The following is a 14,173-nucleotide window of genomic DNA, read 5'->3' on the forward strand; positions in this document are numbered from 1 at the left end:
AGAGTGAGTCCATGCTTTCAAGGTATGTATCGAAACATTATACATACAAGGACTGCACAACCATTATTAGAGTGAATCTATGCATACAAGATAGCTCGTATTTATCGAACCCTAGGATCATTATACATACAAATGTTACAGAACCATTGTTAGAGTGAGTCCATGCTTTCAAGGTATGTATCGAAACATTATACATACAAGGACTGCACAACCATTATTAGAGTGAATCTATGCATACAAGATAGCTCGTATTTATCGAACCCTAGGATCATTATGCATACAAATGTTATAGAACTATTGTTAGAGTGAGTCAACGCTTACAAGGTTAAATTCATTCGTTATTTATTGACCCAGAGGAACGTTATACATACAAGTGTTGAAGAACTTTCTTTGGGTGAGTCAATGGTTAGAAGGTAGTGTACATCCCGTATTTGTCGATACAGAGGAATGTACCTTACAAGTATTACAGAACCATTGTTAGATTGAGTTCATGTTTACAAGGTATATCCCGTTTTTCTGGAACCAAAGGATCATTATACATACAAGTACCTGTATTGGAGAACCATTGTTAGCGTGAATCTGTGCTTACAAAGTAGAATACATCCCTTATTTATTGATCCAGAGGAACATTATACATGCAAGTGTTATAGAACCCCACACACATAGCATAGTGAGTCCATGCTTACAAGGTAGATTACATCCCGTATTCGTATTAAATGTCTAAAATCTATTAAATATTTAATCTTAGAAGTAGTGGATGGCGACCAGAATAGCCTATTTCATATCCCATGTTATATAATATCCGATATTACCTTGTTTATCACTAAAGAAACTATTTTAGGGCATGAAAATAGAATGAAACTAAAAATTTCCCAATTTAAATGTAATTACTGCGGGAGATGATTCCCAGCTGTGAAGACAAACTTGTAGTCCATTGTTCAATGTTCACTTGTAGTCCCCCCAACACACACTGATCCGAAAGATGTATCTTCTACAGAACGTTTCGTGGAAAAAGTATGCTAGTACTTTGTTCACACAGCAAACAACAGACAATATCTTTCAATCCGTTATTTAGATGTGATGACATTTTACCCTTTTCGTATCACGTGTCGACCTTCCGGATACATTATCCTTGCCTACGTCTTACATCAATTACATTGCAGTGTTATTTATATTATGTCCAGTATAGAACTAATGGAAACAACAACCAAAATACAAACAAGAAAATAATGCTCTTTTAGTGAAACGCCCACTATACAAAACTACAAGTTACAATGCATGCAGGATGCAGGAAATGGCTTAACAACAATAAAGAAATATAATCATGACTTGTGTTTTAATGTGCAAACATACTCTCTGTATTAATGTTATAATTTTCAATACGTTTAAATCCTAAAATAATTTATATTATTTAATGTACAACTTAGTTTCCACAATTTTCATGTTTATTAGAGTAAAGTTGTTATTGGTACATATACCCCTTGAAAATGTTTTAACAATTTTATGTGATCCTACATTAACAATCTATCAATGGACAGGTTTTCAGGATCGTCCGAAATTCATTTTTATATCACTAGTTTTATATTGATATAAAATAATGTTTCGTAACGTATGTTTACATTTAGTATTGATAATCCATCCCTCACGGGTCGCCTTTTAACAAAAGCATGAAAGTACGAATAACATAACAGTAAGTTTTTAGGTTCCAATTAACTCGTTCACTGCGACAGACGCGTTACACCATACATTCAGATTGACACTGGTCGGTCTCACTCAGTATAGTGCCATCCATTCCTCGCGGGTCGCCTTTTAACAAATGCATGAAAGTACCAATAACATAAAAGTAGGTTTTTAGGTTCCAATTAACTCGTTCATTGCGACAGACGCCTTACAGCAGACATTCAGATTGACACTGGTCGGTCTCACAGGAGCTTCCGTCGCCGTAAGACAAGACGTTCTGTTAACAGTGAAAATGGTTAGCAGCCATTTTGTGCCTCTACAACATGGCCTTATTTAAAAGGGCTCAAGCTTCCTCCCAATTAAAAAATGTACTCGGTACTTTATTGCTGTAAATAATGTTTCGCTGCAATATTTTACAGTACAATCAATAGCAATTACTATGGCATCCAAAGTGACGTGAGGATCACCATCCTGGCTGATGTCAGCGGTACAATATACCTCAAAATGAACAGTTGCGTCAAAAATGTTAAGCATCTATAAAGATATACCACCTCAAACTCACGATATGCTAGGTATGATTATCGATTGTTGTTAATCCAAGACCCTCCTTAGCGCACTCCTATTTCTGTTATTGCAAGCTTTTACCGATTAAATAAACAAAGAAATTAACATTCTATTTCATGTACGATGTATATCACATAGAATTGCGTATTTTGTTACAATTATAACGAAAACAGTTTACTGCGTTTTGAATCTGAGAGTTGGCACTCTGCCAGCTGTCGATTAGTTCATTATACTTAAATTCTAGCTGGCCTGCTACTAAACGACACTACCATCGGGTAGCACGATGTACAGTAAGTGTTCTACTGGAATAAACCGACTTAGAGATACGAGTGTTCTATTATAATTGTGTAATTAGTACGTATCGCGCGATGTTAATGGCCGTAGAACAGTCGCATTGTTCATATCTAAATTAGTTATTATTTGTGTGCCGTTGTACTGTGTCAAACGACGAATGGAAATCAATAAAAGATCTGTCGTATTGAGGCGTGGGTTGGTTGCGTATTGTATTTGTGAGTGACGCGACGGCCATTTGTATTTCTCGTTTGCTGCACCCACTGAGACCTGCCAGTTCTGTCTAGTAGACACGTGCCACCACTGTATTTGAGTATGTAAATTTCAATCTCTTTAAAAAAAAAATCGCTACTATTGTTATTATTACACATGGATATCAGTGTGGGGTAACACATATAATGCAATTAGGATTATTATTATGCTTTGTGAGGTTTATAAGTTATGATCGCCGATTTGTAATATCTCATTTCTAAACAAATGAGTACTTCTACTATTTTCCACTGTGTAAACATATGTATCACATGTTACATTTACAACATAAAGTCTTTTACAACATAACCAATAAGTCTTTTAGAAAATTTACCAGGTCATTTATTTTATACAGCAATTTTTACCGTTTTTAAGTATTTAAAAATGTATATATTACAGGCCGGGTTGTTATTGTAGATACTGTTTAATTTATATAACATTGCTTGTCTGTTGCATTTTTATTCTCACCCAAATTCTACAAGATAATAGTAGTGACCATTTGAATTCAAAGAATTTAATTTAGTTTTTTGTTTAGCATAAATAAAAGAGGCTAACATTCAAGCACACTTTTAGACGGTCTATTACTTCTAATGTGGTGAATTGCGTATCATAATGCGCAGGCTTTTTACTTCTCAAGCAAGACCTAAAGAAAGTACTGACTAACTCCATGTACTGGAAGTGTGATGATGCTCCAAAATGATAATCACTAATACGTTTAAGGACAAATCTAGAAACATTTATGAAGTTTTCCATTCTCCAAATCCCCGAATGTGTCCTCTCCGAAATACTGTCTGTAAATGTCAGTACCGGGGGGGGGCCTTCAGTAAAAGCGACGAAGTTTGGTTAGAGTAAGTAACTCAAACCCCGACAAAAATGTTTGTAGTTGACTGTACGAACGGCCAAGAAGTCAATTATCGCTCCTCCCCTCCCATCTCGCCTGCTCTGCCCTACATCTACATACATGTATGTGGCGACCTGACCGAAACCGTGGCTGTTGGATGTTGACTGATGGCACCGATGGGGGTGATAAAAAGTTGTTCGGCCACTTCCACCAGATCTCCAAGATGGCGCCGGTGGCCGGTGGCCGCCGCCGTGCCCTGGAGTCTGGACTAGATCCTGTACCAGTTCCCGGTTATTGTCCACCTGTTTTTCTGAGGGAAGCGCGAGGAGGAAGGCTACAGGAAGGTTTTTGACATAAAACATCCAGCAGAATTCTCACAGCAGACTTTCATATAAGCACGTATTTATCTACTTTCCGAGGTATCTTAAAAAGCATAACTGCTGTTTGCACATAACAAATATACAATAAAAATATTGTTAAATTGTTCATCTGTATTAGGCCTACTGTCTCCAGCGTTTGTGTGTGTAAGTGGGCATTCGTTATTGTGGTGCCGTAAAATATATATCCAACTCAGCTCGTGTATTCTACGTAACTTCAACGTTCAAATTTCACATTTACTCAGGCAATAATATATTTATGAACAACTCTATGTTACAAACACATTTCTAATCCGCCAACAAAAATAGAACACTAAGATACTTATATCTAAGATTGTTCTGTTTCAATATAATACTCCGAAAACGCAAACATCCAAATTACAATTTTTAGTATGAAGGTGGTTTAAAAATTAATTTACGACAAAACAGCGACTGTAGTCCAAATTGTTATAGTGCTCTACAAAATAAATAAAATATCATTTAACTAATTTTGATTAATGTTAATTTATTATTTATTTGTATGTTACAGGGATTTCCTATTTTACATGTGCAAAACAATGAAAAACACAAACAATCTTAGCAAATCAATTACATTCATTATTTTTCAAATATTTGTAATTGAGAAGGACTTATTTGAAGTCTAACCTGAATTTCCTCAAAATTGGAGATTATATGAGGTTACAATAAAAAGTTTGCTGTGAGCTGCAAAGCACTCGCAGTACCACACCTATAACGTAACTCAAACCTGAACATGATTTAATAGAAGGAATTATTCTTGAACTTATTATTCTGTGGATTCAAGATACTCGTAGTATACCACACATAATACAGTACATATACAGGGTGTTCTGAAAAAAGGTGCCCATAAGTCAGGGCGTGATTCCTCACATCAAAATAAGAAAAAAAGGTCTAATTAACATAGGTCCGAAAAATGCTTAGTTACCAAGTTATACAGGGTGAAAGATTTCGTCTGAATTTCAGTTCCCTGCTGCAACGAAGCCCTACGGGTATTTGTTGGCTGTTAATTAAGATGTACAATTAAGCGTACTTTATGTAAAATGAACTGAAAAATTGAATAAAACCGTTTCCAGACCTGTAGCTACAGTTAATTTTTAAGATATGTGACGAAATACGCGAAACTTGGTCCCGAAAAACAAGTTACATTTAGGTTTGAAGCAGATTTACTATGTTTAAATGTACAATAAACACAAAATATTTTTTCACGGTACTTGTAGAAAATTTAATTTCGAAGAGAAAGATGTAAAATAAGTCTATAATAGACAAACGAAAAACTTAAGTAAAAAATAATCCTTAATTACATACAAAAACGCATGAAAAATAGACAAAATCTGTTAAGCTCTCTAACAAATGTAATATTGAAATTAAAACAGCTGTTTTATTAAAACAAATTAATGAGTTTACTATTATTTTTTATCAAGAAAATATTTTTAAACAATCATACATTATTCATACATAAAAAAAGTTATCTGAATTATCATTCAACAAAAAAGTTACACTTGTCCTAAAAAACTAACCACGTCACAGTAGATGTTCAAAATGTTTCCCCTCATTCAAAATACAAGCATCCAGCCGTCTTCTCATAGACTGCCGAACTCTTTCGAAGATCCCAGGTGTCTCACGTATCCTTTGAATCCCGTTAACAATCCTTATTCGCAACTCTTCTATGGTATCCACAGGCGAGTCGTAGACAAGCGTCTTTAAATGTCCCCATAAGAAAAAGTCTAGAGGATTGAGGTCAGGTGACCTTGCAGGCCATGCTACTGGGGCTCCTCGACCAATCCATCTGTTTGGATATGCTTCATTTAAAAAGTCTCTTACTTGTAATGTGTAATGAGCTGGAGCTCCATCCTGCATGAACCACATGTTGTTGCGTGTGTATAGTGGCCACATCTTCGAGTAACTCATTCAGATTAGTCGTCAAGAAATGTAAATTAATTTTTTCACCATTGAGCGTATCAGGTAAAAAAACTAATAAAAAATTTATCACCCAGAATAGCAGCCCATACGTTTATAGAAAACTGATATTGGTGACGGTTTCTCTGAAATAGCACGTGGATTTTCAATTGCCCACATGTGAGTATTGTGGGTGTTAAGAATAGCCATTCTTGAAAATTTTGCTTCATCAGTAAAGATAATGTAATTTAAAAAATGTGGATTTCTGCACCTTTGGATAAGCCATTGGCATAGCTGAACACGAGGAAAGTAATCTCGAGGCAAAAGAGCCTGGACCCTTTGATAGTGATAAGAATGCAACTGCTGCTCGTGTAAAATCTTCCAGACAATTGAATTACTAACACCGAAATCCAAGGCTAGTTCTCTCTAGTACTTCTTCCAGGATGATTCTCTATTTCGTCCAACACGCCCTCCTCCAATTCAGCTGTACACGTTGTACGTGGCCGTCCTGATCTACAACTTTTCCAGATTTAAAGGTTCCCGTCTCGCTTAGCCTTCTATGAATGGAAGAAAACATTTTATGAGTCGGCAACTGTCTAAGAGGAAAATGTTCCTGATAGAGTCGTCTAGCCTGACGACTGTTGCAATGTGCAAGACCGTACATTAAATGCATGTCTGCCATTTCACCATTAGTGTACATAATATTCATATTACCTGCCATGATGAATAAGATATTATTAGCTATCAAAAATTAACTTCAACGGCACTCGCACTAACTTGTATTAAAGTACAGATCAACACACGCACTTAATGAGCAATGGAAAAATAGCTGCTTGTAATGTTTATTTAAATTATTATAAACAATGTTACATTGTTAAAACATATGTTTTAAATAGAAATTATTTTGTTTCTCAAATCAAATATTTTAATAAAACAGCAGTTTTAATTTCAATATTACATTTGTAGAGAGCTTAACAGATTTTGTATATTTTTCATGCGTTTTCTATGTAATTAAGGATTATTTTTTAAAGTTTGCGTTTGTCTATTATAGACTTATTTTACATCTTTCTCTTCGAAATTAAATTTTCTACAAGTACCCCTGAAAAAATATTTTGTGTTTATTGTACATTTAACATAGTAAATCTGCTTCAAACCTAAATGTAACTTGTTTTTTCGGGACCAAGTTTCGCGTATTTCGTCACATATCTTAAAAATTACTGTAGCTACAGGTCTGGAAACGGTTTTATTCAATTTTTCAGTTCATTTTACATAAAGTACGCTTAATTGTACATCTTAATTAACAGCCAACAAATACCCGTAGGGCTTCGTTGCAGCAGGGGAACTGAAATTCAGACGAAATCTTTCACCCTGTATAACTTGGTAACTAAGCATTTTCGGACCTATGTTAATTAGACCTTTTTTTTCTTATTTTGATGTGAGGAATCACGCCCTGACTTATGGGCACCTTTTTTCAGAACACCCTGTATAGTATGGTATATGTGTGGTTAGAGATACCATACATAGTTTATTATATAAAAACTTTATATAGTTTTGTATATCGATGGGGTCTGTGAGAGAGGGTTAACGGGGGAAAAACGGTGTAGCAGTGACGCTGCGCTGGTGGGATGGGATTGACGTTAAATTTGTTAACATGATAGTGGTAAGACATTCGGGTCAAGCTGATTTATTCCTATCAGGATGCATAGTAGAGGTAGTGGCGAAGTTCGTGTTCGTAATTTAACTGTGGGTGTTGGACGTGGATCCCTGTGTAGCAGGAATACTCCCAATCCAGCATTTAGAAATCCAGTTTTTATACTAGAGTGACAAGTTTATCTGTAAAACTGAAGTATCCCGATCCAACTTTGTGATGGCTACACAGGGTTGTCTGTAAAGCCATTTGGTGTGTTCACAGCTTTAAAGATTACTATAATTTAGATTTACTGATAAAACCGGTAAACCTACTGCTTTGAGGCTGGTAAGATAAGGTTCATGAGAAAGGCGATGTATTTTCCACGCCGTTAATTAAGACTGGTATGGCAAAGTTGACGGTATTGTACTTTCAATCCTATGAAACCGATATTAAGTTTGCTGGTGAAGCTGATGTAGTTCTAACTCTTCCAACGGAATAGCGATACCAGTAGATAGGTCTACCACATTAATGATAGCAATAGTATAGGTTTCTTCGTAAAACTAGTGGATATCGCTTTGAAGTTGGCAAGATAGGAATGCTGAGAAAGTAGTTTTTTCCATATCGTTATATGGTTTGGAAGAGATGACTTTATTGTGCTCTAAATCCTACTATGAAATTGGTGACATAAATTTGCTGGTGTAATTCAAATGCTACCAATGTAATGGTAAAGCCAGTGGGTTGGCGTTTTACCTTACGGATAGCCATAGTATAGGTTTACTGGTAAAACCAGTGAGTAACATATTGAGGCTGACTAGATAATGTTGCAGATAAAGTCGATGTACTCGTATTTTCCATACCGTTATAAAGTTGGTATGACAATGTTAGTGGTATTGTATTCTCAATTCTGCTACGAAACTTGTGTCGTAAGTTCTGTTGGTAAAGCTGATGTAATTACAAAATATGATAAAACTCCAACGCTACCATGAAAATGGTAAGAGAGGAAGACTGGCATATGCCTAATAAAGCTTTGTGGATGGCAAGATTTAGGCGGCTAATGAAAAATAGTTGGCTCTTGTAGCAATCGCCAGCCACTTTACAAAAGTGTGTCATGGAACCATTGTCACAATCCAGTTATGTTGTACCGTTTGCTAGACATGTTACTTCTGCAAAATTGAGAATTTTTTTGAAATCGAGAATAAAAGTTTTTTTGTAATCGAGATTTGTTTAAATTAAAAGAACACTGTACACGACGGTGCTAAGAATGCGTTGAGTGAAGAGTGCAGTTTTATTTCATGTTCCATTCCAGCTGATGTAAGCTTCGGAAAATCAAAACTGAAAAGGGGTTACGAAGAGTCTACATAAGTTCGTTGTCTTAACCTCTATTTCTGTAGTTTTTACTTGGTCCGGAGAGTCCAGTGTTTTAGTTTAGTTATTTCATTCAATTTGGTAAAGTAAACTATTATTTTTATTGTCTTGTCAAATATTGCTTACTTGTGAAACTAAATTGAACTCCTCATTAATTACCATTAACAATGGTAATTCAACGATTCATAACAAATGTATCACATATATAGTAGGAACACAAATTTCAGACGGCTCACTCATTCATGTTGAATCTTAGCAGCCATCAAACTAATCCATAGTACAAACTATTGGGAGGTTTAAATACACTGTTAGGAATTTGAATTCTAAGTATGACACGCTGTTACACAACCACAGTATGGCATGAATGAACTCGTTTGAAATTAAAATGTGCAATTTTTAATGTGCTCGAAAAAAATTTTTCAAGAAAATTTCGTCCCAGCTTTGATATAAAGGAGGAATCCTCCAGTCATTACGAGGAATCTGGGTAGTGTTTAATCCGGTCTCGTTGGAAGGTGGTTACAGGGCCAATTAGTCTCTTATATTCGCATACTAGGAGATATTTCAACGAAAATACTTAAATTTTTGACAAAGGATCCCATAAAATACGCTTGTGAGTTACAGTATCATGAACAACACAAAAATACTCATATAACTACTATTGTGACGGTTGCACTTGTTTATTTGTATTATTAGGCACAATTGTTCGTTAACTTAAACATAACAAATAAATACTTAAATATTATCTAGTACAAAGTTTAGTGATAATTTGGCTTAGACGTATGACCTTTGAATACTTGTAGACTCACCTTCCCCTACTAATATTTACCTCTGTTGATACCAACGTGTTTGAAGTGACGTGGAGGACGTGGTGGTTGTGACTTGTCAACCTTCTGGACTCTTCTGCAGGGTTCAGAAGCTGGTGCCTGATTATTCCACGGGAACTGGGACAGCATCCTGAATGCATTAACGGACAGACTGAAGAAGGATGATGTGTTAATAATATTTCAGGCCATTTAGATTTTTCTGCAGAGGCTCATAATTTTTGTGAGTACGTGGGAGGCGAGTATGTGGTATTCCATTCACTTCTTTCACTTTACCAGCCATCGTTGATCAACTCTTCTACTTTTCACACTGGGGTGCATTGTTATTAAAACTCCAGTTTTTTGTGTATCTTGACCTGTACTCTGAGTTCATCAAAAGTTGAAGCCCGCAAACTCACCCACTGTTCAGAGCAGAAAAGATTCATTAAACAAATACGGCATTAATGTATTCTCTGCATGTCTAATTGTAACATTAACTTCTTTTTCGCATCAAAGGTGGGTGTTTGACGTTGACAGCGAAACCCTATTTTAGGGACCAACGAAGATGTTTCAACTGCTGATAATACGGTCTATCCCGGCAGGGGAAAATTGGTAAATCTGCGGTTAAAAATTTGCTGAAAATTCTTACGAAACTTAATCTAAATGTGTGAATTATGAAATAAACCATTGATCAAGTTCTAGAGGGTAACCTGAATATGTAAAAGATAAAGAGGTTGATAACACTTCTACGAGACTTTTCACACCTTTCTCGATGCTATGAATATTTATAAGCAAAGCCGGAAGCATATACTCATGCTGCGCAATCCCTTTGCACAAGTAACAAGTATCCAAACTTCAGTCTATGTTAAAGCGATTCTTTATTGGTAAGGCTAAGAGAATTCGTTGACTTGGACAACTAACCAAGCCAACGAACCTAACCAGTATATCTGCATTGGGTAACTAAAAATACTTACATCGAAGATAAATTTATAGCCCACAGAAATACTCATAGTCTTATATATATATATATATATATATATATATATATATATAAACACACACGCGCGCGCGCGCTGGATAATATATACATACAATTCTCTAGATTGGGACATATGCTGGGTTCCATACTCATTCTGAACGGATCACTTTTCGTTCTTAGTCAAGTTGCTGGGAATAATATTTGGTGGGAACGTTGATCCCAATGCAATTGCCAAAAACGTCTCATCGTAATGGGGACCATTAGTGGGACTAAACAAAATAAGAGTCCAGCCCGAACATGCTTGTTGTATTTATAAAAGGATCGTACATCGGTTCGTTGCTAAACTATAGTGCCAAAGTCTAGCCATCAGCTCAAACCAAATTGCTCAATGATGTCCATATTACTGAGTAAATACGTTCTTGTAGTCTATACACAGAAGCCATCATTGTGCTATTGACGAAGATAGATAATTAGCAATTATTGCCTCCCTATTAGCTGAGAATAAGAGTCTCAGCTTATCATCTCTTTGGCCCCGGTTCGGGCTCAGCATTTTTTAAACGCTAACAAATAATTATCTGAGCCTAGCCTGAAATAATGTGATAAAAGGTTCTGGACTAGGCCTTCAAATCATCTGAACCAATGGCAACTACTAATTAATTACCTTTAGCACTTACGTTTGATTAACAGTGACAATTATTCTATGACTGCATGTTCTTTTTTTTAACGGCCGACGTCCTCATGCCATTGCGAGCTCTTTCCTGACTGACTGATCTTGGCCTGACAGATGTTTTTGTAACATATCACATATATGTGACATTCCATCTTGAACTATTAGTAACGTTTAGACGAAAATTGTCATTGACTCATCGTGGGCAATGAAGATCTCACTGTGGTAAAGACATTAATGCTGACAGCGGTCCGTCAGTCACGGTTGTTTTCAGTCAAGTTAATAAATAATTTATTAGCAAAATGATAAAAATACAATTTTGAGTGCACCTTTTACAAAAAAGTAATGGTAACAATGATTATAATACTTCACTGCTAGTCTAACTTAAATGGTTCTTGACAAATAATTCAAACAATGATGGGGTAGCCTAGTCAAGACGGTAGTAAGCCCTCCCGATCAGATGATGCCTTGAAAACAACACACAAAATCCTGGTCCTAGAAGAAAAAATATAAGAGTGTGATAAACAAGTGTTCAGAGCAACGTTAAGACGCCATCCGACCGGCAACGTTTTGTACAACTGTCCTTCCTACCCAGCCCCAGATAATCCTCTGCAGAATAAACACTATTAGTTACCCTGGTTATAAAACCCCCCAGAATATTTTACCGTACTATATTCTTAATTCTGATGCCATATCGTTCATTCGAATGATTGTTTGTCCGAAAAACGGAGGGAGAAACAGGAATTTATGTTCCTGAAAATAAAAACCTATAGCCCTACAATTATAACACATGGAATTATTTTACTGAAATCCCCATACTTCTCCCGCATTGCAAGAAAAACAGTTCTAAAGACATTAATTTTCCATACTCCTTTAAACAGGTGGTTTACAAGCGATACTTGCTAGCTACTGATTATATACAATAACTCCTTGGTTTTACATTACATTTTTATAATTATATCAATGTAATCGTCAAACCATGATAGTATCAACACATATGAGGTGAAAGGCCTTATTGGTTGTAAGAAAGTTCACCTTTGTTAGAATGTTATTAGTTTTTTTACAAACAATAACAGGTTTCTATAAATAACGTCTCCAAAGGACAACATTCTTATGATATACAAATTTACCGGTAGAAATAAGGTGACATAAGGCAAACGTGGCCTGTGTGGCATTTCTAACAACAAAAAACTGTACTGTATTGTCACTTTCTGCAGTGTTTCTGTATCTGAGAATACTCACGGACTCGGATAGGCTGAAATGCAGAATGATTCATAAAATTTCCCTTTTGTCGTACACCGTTACGTAGATGTTTGTACAGAAATTTAAGATTTAAAATACGTCTGCTTTTCTATATATCTTGTAATTATCATTTTTAACATAAACCACAGTTTATTTGAGGTTTGTGTCAGGGTGAGGGATCTGTCTAAATTCAGAAATATGTTGCTACATCTGTAAAACTGGATCTACTGCAATCTCTCGTCTTGTCAGTGTTTTTAATGTTATGCGGCTTATGGAAATAGTATTTGAAGGAAGAAGACCCAAAGAATACAAAAGATTCAAAACTCTACATTAGGTATCATTTTCTGCCTGCAGCGCTTTGACTGTCTTCTTGTAAATATGAACTGAACATGTTTCCTAAGGAAACTATTTCTAACGTAATGGCGAACTGCATGATTCACAACTCCATCAGACTTGGGGGGCCCCAGTGCGACAGGCTGCTATACCGGGATGAGTGAGGTCTGTCCGCGCACCAACCGCAATGATAAACAGCTTCACTTCCGCAGAGCAGGGCCGGAAGTGGGTAGAAGTTTCTCATTACAGGGACTAAAGATGTATAATACTTTTACATGATTACTCCCGAATTCCTCAGAGATGTCTCTGTTCATACATTTAAAAACAAACTGAACTATTGAATCTAGCTAGTTGATAAGCAATCTTAAGGTTTTAGGAAATTAGTTATTACAATCAAGAATATAATGATAATCAATACAAAAACATATTAATTTCAAATACTGTAGTTTGCACCTAGTAATTTTGTGTTTTTTTTAATCGTTTGGCGTTAATTTTCTGCAAACCAATTATAATGTATTGAGAAACTCATAAAATAAAAGGTATTTATATTTATGTATTTAAATATTAGAAGCACTGATTGTATGCGTCGTACTTAAATTTATATCTGATCTACACGTGTATTTTGGTAAGATCAATTTAACACAAAATGTTATGATGTTTCTGTAGATTTACCAAGGCTTGTCAATTTAACTTATTTAACTTAAAATGTTTTTCTCCCCTTAAATGTTGTTCTATATTTTAGTAAGTACTACATTTTAAAGTACTGAAGCATACTGAATTAGAAATGGTTCGAGAGAAATCGTTTCGACATCCTAGTTACTTATAATAGACAGATACAGACAAAATTTGTCCAACCATTTGTGCTATAATAACGTTAAAGCTTAGGCGTATAACGCTTATTCTTAATTTAATAGGTTTTTTTTTTAATTATTTCAAGTAGATTTATAAACATTTATTATTTACTTTACAAACTGTATTTATTTGGATTTGAATATTTTTCAATCCTCTTATGCTACAAGAAGTTTCATTCTCAGAGACAACTTGTTTTGTTAATTTTGTTTTTGCAAAAGTGTATGATATTTAAATCATATGATAATAAATGCCAGATTGTTTATTTGATTAAAAAAACTAATAGGGTCGGTTGACAGGTTGTTTATATCGCAGTAAATTTCTGTTAGTACCTGTTATTTGTAAACATTTGGAATAAACAATATATTTATTTTAAGGGTCGTTATTGCTTA

General features: G+C 35.3%; 1 protein-coding gene across 2 annotated transcripts in view; it reads left to right on the forward strand.

Annotated features, from left to right (window-relative positions):
• The window catches only part of LOC124369023 (inositol-pentakisphosphate 2-kinase), a 171,027-nt gene that overhangs the window by 15,392 nt on the left and 141,462 nt on the right, over positions 1-14,173 (forward strand). The window lies entirely within an intron of this gene.

The sequence above is a fragment of the Homalodisca vitripennis genome, chromosome X, assembly GCF_021130785.1.
Source record: "Homalodisca vitripennis isolate AUS2020 chromosome X, UT_GWSS_2.1, whole genome shotgun sequence".
Lineage (NCBI taxonomy): Eukaryota > Metazoa > Arthropoda > Insecta > Hemiptera > Cicadellidae > Homalodisca > Homalodisca vitripennis.